The sequence below is a fragment of the Trachurus trachurus genome, assembly GCF_905171665.1.
Source record: "Trachurus trachurus genome assembly, chromosome: 17".
Classification (NCBI taxonomy): Eukaryota; Metazoa; Chordata; class Actinopteri; order Carangiformes; family Carangidae; genus Trachurus; species Trachurus trachurus.
The window spans coordinates 11,785,014-11,793,109 of NC_139900.1; positions in this window are offsets into that span (position 1 = coordinate 11,785,014).

An 8,096-nucleotide genomic window follows, 5' to 3' on the forward strand; every position below is an offset into this window, starting at 1 on the left:
TCAAATTATCCACCCTCTCATCATCGTAGTCTGTGTGCCTGGAGGGAAGAACAACAGAGGCTCAGCGACACCTGTTGTGTGTGTGTGTGTGTGTGTGTGTGTGTGTGTGTGTGTGTGTGTGTGTGTGTGTGTGTGTGTGTGTGTGTGTGTGTGTGTGTGTGTGTGTGTGTGTGTGTGTGTGTGTGTGTGAGAGAGAGAGAGAGAAAGAGACCTTGGCCTTGAGTTTCTGCCTCCATTCAACTTATGTGTCTTTGCTCTTTTCTCTCTGATCTTTTGACCCTCAGGCGACTCTGACTGCAGCTCCTCCTCTTTCATCCAGACGAAGCCTTTGAACACTGATTCTCCTCTAAAGCCTCATAATATTCATATTTTCTGTCAATTTTCGACCGACTTTCACAGATTTAAATAGTGGGGAAAAAAACACGACAAAAAAAAAAACCAACATAATGTTTGCGTTGTGGGTTACTCCTCTTGTTTTAATGAATTCAGAATAAGATCCTGTTCACGCTTCAGTGCAACTTGACCACTGACACTTTGGTTTTGGAGAGTTGGGCGTGTAATGTAAATCGAGGCCATTGTGTAGTGTCAGAGTGCTGGATCGCAGCAGAGATGAGGAGCATGCAGGCCACAGAGGTCTGGCAAACCTCTGCTTCTTCTTCCTTCTTCTACTTCTTTTTAACGCCACACCCTCAGACTTGTTTCATTTTTAAACTTGCAGCTTTTCCGCCCCTCAAGTGACTCAAGTGACATCATTTATACAACTGTTTTTTTTTTTTTACATACTCAGTAGCAGCAGCTCTTGTTAACAGATAAATAAACTCCTAGCTCTGTGTAGAGAGGTCAACATCTCCACTGATATGAAACATTACAGAGAGAGTCTGGATGGATGAAGCGGTGCTGCCAACTTACACACAGGCTGCATATTGAGTATTGACTCATCTGGGAATCACCTGATTGATTGATTAATTAGTCTATAAAATGGTGGAAAATTCCCACCACAAGCTCCCAGAGTACGAAGCGATGCCGTGACCCTGTGATATTCGATATGACACATGGAAACGCAGTGAAATTTTACAGTGAAAAAGTTGGAGCCGATTCATATTTGGAGGTTTTTACTTGATAATCGACGTGGTTTTCTGTCGGTCGACTACTTGTCCGTTGAATATTATCAGTCAGTGTGGAACAAAAATGATTTTTTTTCTCAACCTTTAAAGAGAGAGAGAGAGAGAAAAAAAAGGAGGGAAACTTAGTTGGAAACAGGATTACAGACTTAAACTTTAAGTGTTCAGCTCTGATTTACGGCCAGCTTCAAACTGGCCGGGCGTCAAGTGAGCATATGTTTTAAAATCCTCCTGTGCTTCCTTGCAGCGTAAAAAAGTTTGCATCCATGCTTTCACACACATGGAAAGAGGTGATAGTGAGGGAGGCCCCACCACACACACACACACACACAAAAAAACACTATTTCATGCGCTTATCCAATAATCCTTCAATCCTTAATCAGCAGAGCAATGCTCCACAGAGGGAGCTCTAATTAATTTCTATTGTTTGTGGTCTTAACCCTCGCTGCTGCCTCCCTCTGTACTCCTCCGTGGAATTTGCTCTTTTCCACCTAATCCTGGATCCACGATGTGCGAGAGTGACTCTGTCTCTCTCCCTCGACTCAATTCCTTCTTTCTTTCTTTCTTTCTTTCTCTCAGGATCCGGAAAAAGCCGCAGAGCGAGATCCGGACAAACAGACTGATGGGATTTGGAAGAAGAAGCCCCCGGAAGGCTTATTATTATTAAGGGTGGCTGTATAGAGAGAGAGAGAGAGAGAGAGGGAAAAGGGTATAGAGGGGGGTAGAGAGGCTGGAGGCAAGGAGGTGAAACTGGGAGGGCTTGTTCTGGGGTGTTGACCCCTGTGTTGTGTCCTGTGTGGCTAATCAAAGCACCAGTGCACTTTCTTTGTGTCTCGGCAGGAATGTGAAATAAGGCTGCTTCGATTGTCAAAAGGCTCAGTGAGACAGTAAAAACCAGTGAAAACGTGCGTCTGAGTTATTTTTGCTCTTGTGTTTCCTGTTGGACGTGGTGATATTATTCTATAAAAATCCATCACTGTGCGACACAATGATGATTTTTTTTTTTTTTGCCTGTAAACACTGAAAAACTCCTGGTCCTCTCTTTTTCTCCTCGCTTTCTTTCCTCTCTTTCTTTTCTTTCTGACATGTTTTTTGCGTTAAGCCTTTATCATCTGTGTCCCTAAACATGTCAGAGCAGATGAATGTGAGTGGGGACATTTCAAAGTGGCTGTCTGCCTGGTCCTGATTAAAGCCGTGTACTGAAGATCTGGATGACTGCTCTGTTTTTCTGTTTGCCTCCCTTCTTCCCTCCCTCCCTCCCTCCTCCGAGTCTCCCCGTAGACGTTTGTGTCATTTCTACAGGGTGCTGTAAAAAAGTCAAGACTGACTGAGCGAGGAGGGAGTGGTGCACAATGAAACACAAACCTCACACTGAGTTATGGGATGTTAATTGTTCAACTGTTGATTGTTTGTTACTGTACATCAGGCCAGAGAGGAGTCACTGACTTATAGATTACTGACAGCAACTTACAACGATGTGTTGAACTTCCAGATCGATGCTGTGCAGCCAAACTTTACTCAACAGCAACAGAGTTTTATTTTAAATAACTGCAAAATATACCAAATAAATCAATCAGGCTGCATGACTTCTGGGGAAATTCATATCTTTAAATATTTAATTAAGTGTAACCGTCTCATACTGTGGGTTTGATGAGGAGCTGAAACTTTGGACTTTTTTCTTCAGAGTTGCTGAAGAGGTTTTCAACATCACAGGAAGGTGTGATGCAGTTTTATTGGGATTGAGAGCATCCTCACAGAAACACCTCAGCACAAACTTACAGGCCTGACTGAAATCCAGTAAGATTAAAGAGACTCTGAGGAGTTTGCTTTTGGTTATAAAAGAGTCTTGTATTAATGTGGATGAATCTACGTTACCCACACTTGTTAATGGGTCCATTTTCGATAAATATATCGTTTTGTCTTTATAGTTATTTTGATATTATTATTTAGTGGTCGACCCGCCCAGCATTTCCTAGTTTCAGTTTCCCAGACGCTGCCCGGCGGGTCATGGGAATAACGCAGCCGGATCACTATGTTGGCATCGTTTAGGTTGGAACTACAACGGTATCTTATCGTCCTCGAACCTCCGACTTTTCGTTCTTGATGAATGAAAACATTCTTGGCAAATGCTTTCGCTTTCGTCCGTCGCAACAACACTTCGCTTTCCGAAACTCCTCATAGTCCCTTAAAAACAGCTTGGATTTATACAGAGCTTTTCATGATACCCAAAGTGCTTGGGCTGCTAATATGGTCACCAAACAAACGGTCCCTCAAACCACCACCAAACATTCATACGTGGCAAAATAGGGTAGGAAGTCTTGACAAAGGACATGACAAACACCATCCCTCTGGTTACTGGCCGACCAACTCTACCTCCTACGCCACTGACAAGCTGCTTCGTGGCTCCTCTCTGACTCTGTCCATGTTATCATTAGTAAACAGTGTAAACGAGAAGCAGATAGGAAGCAGATTCTTTACTCTGCTGTTGATTAGTTTCTCAGCAAACAGCCGCAGTGTTAAAAATGCAGAATTGAAGTCTGCTGAGCTGCTAGAGAAAGAAACAAGGTCAGTAATACTTGTAATTTGTTATACAAGTTGCTTTCCCCACTGGTTCTGCAAGACTGATAAAACCAAATCATCATTGTTTTTAAGGGTCTCTTGACTTCAATGCAACCCCCAGAGTTTGCAAACTAAAACAGGGTCAGCGATGTTTCCAAATGTAGTTGTGCCATCAAAAGAGATGAGTTTTAAAATGAAAACATGGCAGTGTGGTTGTTGTTGTTGCCTCAGTCTGCTTATCGCTCCCATCTTCCTTCTTCTTTCCTTTGAGAAGACTGAACAGCAGCAGCACTTACCCCGAGGTTTGAGCCCTTAATTCCTAAATCACTGGTGCTCTGTTGTCATTTCTGTTCATAAGACAGTGTAAGAGCAATTGCACAATGGTATACATGACATGTTGGCTAGTTGTGGTACTAAAAACATCCCAACGGAAACACTTGTCTTAACTTTTTACTCGGACTTCTTCTTTTCTTTCTTTTTTGTTTTTTGTCCTGTGTGTGATGTTTTATTTTCTATTTTTTTCTATCACACACAGTTCTGTTCAGAGACTAAAATCTGTGCAGCAGAAGCTGAGATATCCTGACATTTGGCCCCTGGTCTGAGTTAAGCTTCTAAAAAACAGCGGCCTCCTACAGCAAAGCGTTCGACCTCACCTGCGCTGCTCAGTGTTAGCTCGCTGTGAGCCCACAAATATTTACAGTAAAACTTTGAAACCCTCCACACTGACACGACCCCGACGACATGTTATTTTGTCGGACTGCAGAAAACTCGTTAAACTGTTTTCATCGGCCGTCATCACAAGTAAAACGATCTTGTGCGATATAACGTGTAAAAAAAAAATACAGTATTTGCAAACACTGCTGCGCTAACACTGACTCCAAATGCAGAACGATGATCCTGCACCACCTCCGCTCCGTTTCCCTCCCTCCGGCCAAACAATGAGTCAAACATGTGAGGCAGCAGCCCTGAGCCCGGGCGAGAAGGCGCCGCACCAAGTTGGGTTTTCAGTATGGCCGACATCTGCTGCTGCTGCCGCTGCTGCTGCTGCTGCTGCTGCTGCTGCACAGACAGTTGAAACGGTACAGTTAAATCAATCCAGACTGAGAGCGGGAAACAGAGACATAGAGAGAGGAAGAAAAAAAAGGGAGGAGAGGAAAAGAGGAAGGAGGGGAGGTCTTTTCATCTACATTGCGTTGGTAAATACTCCCATGTGCAATGAGATGAGAGGTCCCATTGTGGAGGAGGGCCAGAGGGTCAAGGTGAAATTGTCCCTTCGCTAACTAACAAAAAAGAAAAAGTCCAAGGAGCCACAGGACAATAATGAGGATGAAAATGGTGTCTTCACTTTCAAACATCAACATTCATATCACCAGATTTTCATGTTCGACCTGCAGCTTGAAATAAATCATCACTGTTACAGTAACATTAGAGAAACAAGAAGCTTCAGACCCGCAGGTCTTCTTCCTGTGGGTGTGAGGTGATTGACAGCGAGCAGAGCGTAATCTAATGCAGCGCTGATAGGGAAACCCCCTCCGCCCCGGCTCTGAGGAATAACGATAAAGCGGAAACACTGACAGAACCCATAAGCTGTCGTGTTTTCGGTGATGGATTGTTTACATTGGGCGATTTTCAGGACTCGCTGAGGTTGATTTTTTTTTTTCTCAGCGGATGAGAACGAGCTGCAGCAAATGACTCCAGCTCAGGAGAAACAACAAAAGTGAGGACAATAGGGAGCAGGAGAGAGAGAGAGGGGGTGGTAATCACAGGCAGACACCAAATCAAAGATGAAAACCTTTGAAAAGGAACAGAAAAAGCATGATGCAGCGTGTTCCTGTCTCCTTCTAGCTTTGCCCCTAAAAGAGAGAGGCCTGAGCTGCTGCTCCGTCGTGCCAGACTCAGGATTCTTGTGGTTTTTGTGGACTCTGGCCTCCTCTGACAGGCCCCTGTTTGTCCTCAACGGTGCCAGCTGCTCGGTGAACACACAGGCTGACTCGGCACCGTCCTGTCCTGTCTGAAGCGGCCAGAGGAAGCAGATCGAGGTCCTCGGCCTCAGCTGGAGCTGCGCTGATTTATATGCAAACAGCGCGACCACGACCGCAGAATATACATGACGGACCAGGACTCTGAAAATGTAACATACGTACAAGATTTTAAAAAAGAAGCTGTGAGTGAACAGCTTCGGGAACTCCCCCTCCTCCCACCAGATTTCCAACACTGGTTAAAGGTCCGACAGTTTCTGCAACTCTCTGAAACCAGCGACTCGACATTCACATCCATATCACGCTGTGCAGAAGTGAGACTCTCCAGCTCTTTTCTCATTTGCAAAACGGATTTCCACACAATCGGCTAAATGCTAATCAATGTGCATTTCCATCCACTATTGCATCAAGAAACTAGCCTGGCTATTGAGATGAGGTCTGGGAACGACCCGTTCATTTTTTCTTATTTGTGGCGTGGTTTATGAAAGCCCAGAGCTGTTAATTGGTGCTACGAATGTCTATCAGTACGTAGCTTAGCCAATCGCATCAATCATACCCGATGACATATGTAGAGTGACAGAAATCCGCTCTCTAAACGTTGCTCTTTTTTCAAAATAAACTTGCGGCCTAAACTACTTAAAACACTTTATAACGCTGCATCGAAAGGTAAAGCGTCTGCCACCATGTTGGATCGACAAGCTATCAACAAAGTCGCTTCGGTGTGTCGTCATCGTCTTGCTGCCCCCTCCCCTGTTCTGTGATTGGCTCCCTAAAATCGCGTGCAAGGCAGCATGGGTATACGCAGGCTATCAAGGAACAGCAGCGTTGCTAACTCTTCACTCATGTGCTGTTAAATCTCGACAGAAGATCGACGACCATGTCATTCAAACAAAACGCGAGGAAGGTTAAAGCCAATCTGATGTACAGTTGCTTCAAAAGTCACATACTCCATCTTTAATTAATCCACCAATGATTGCGTCATATTTCGACTTTTTCCCACCATTTCTGGTGTTTCCGCTTTATGTACAACATGAAAACGTTGAACGTCTTCAAGGTGTCACTGACGAGGATAGTTTGCATCAACAGGTCAAACAGCTACGGTGGCCCTGAGAGCTCACCACACTGAGTGAACTAAGAAAACACATGCAGGCAATGACACAAACAAGCTGCAAATTCAGAGAAAAAAAACCATCCTCATAAAAATGACAACACATGTGGTGCAAAAAGAAAAGAACAACACAACACATGGAAACTGCCAGTTCAGTCCCATAATAACACAACAGAAGTGTTTCCAGGGGACAAAAGAAAATGGTGATGAACATGAATGTGACTTGTTGGGACTTTTGAAGTTAAAAGCACTAAATAGGAAGTGCCTAGGACTCTTTTCTTTTCTTTTTAAGTTATAATTTCTTAAAATATGTAGGGGCAGGGCAAAAGAGGAAGAGGATGATATATAACAAAGTGTCCCAGGTTGAATTCAGGACGTATTTGCATGTGATTACTCAATAGAAAAACAATGCGAGTGGTGGTAAAACGTGTATAAGTTGTGTGAAATGAAAAACCTGATAAAGGTAAATAAGAAAAAAACAGCAGATGTCTTGCTGCTGAAAGACGCGACGTAAACCTTTCACTCTCTGATGCATATTTGGAATCAATCACTAAGACCTCTCCAGATGATTGATGAGGATTTTAAAGTACCAAACGCTGCATGTGCTCAGGTCGACCAGGACAGAGACAGGGTTAAAATCTGAGGTCAAAACAGTTTAAATACGGAGTTCATTTGCGCTGAAACGATTTCTTCATGTGTCTGACTAATGGAGGCAAAGTTGATTATTGTCTTATTTGATTTCGCTTCAATATTTTTGGTAACATTTGATGTAGCGGACATGTTCTATTGATTCCCGACAGAATTTTCCCATTTTCCACGAAGACTGTGTTGGATTACTTCAAGTCGTAGCACGCCGATTTAGAGTCGACTTTGTGTCCAAGGGCTTTTTTTTTTTTTTTTTTAAGACTGGGACAAAATGTTCACATTGTTACAAACATCTGTTTTGATAGTAGTTCCTGTCCCCAGCTTCATCTCGCTCCTACTTAATCACACATTGATGGCATTTCCCCCAAAGTACCAATGTTTTGCAGGGCAGAGCGGCACCAGTTGGCGACTTGTGAACAAAACAAAAGTGAAAAGAAAAGGAGAAAAGAAAAAGCAACAATAATGAACAGTTCTATTGAAGAGTTGCCACAAACTCAGATATAGAGATTGAATTTTATTTCTGTCCGAGTGGTTTTCCCCTGGGTGTGACAGGCAGCTGCACGCACCAAACGCTCTGGCGTGAGACCGAGGAGGAGGAGGAGGAGGAGGAGGAGGAGGAGAAGGAGGAGGAACCGTAAGCTGTGAAACACTTCCTGGCCGTCTGCTCACAGGTGGCAGCAGGAA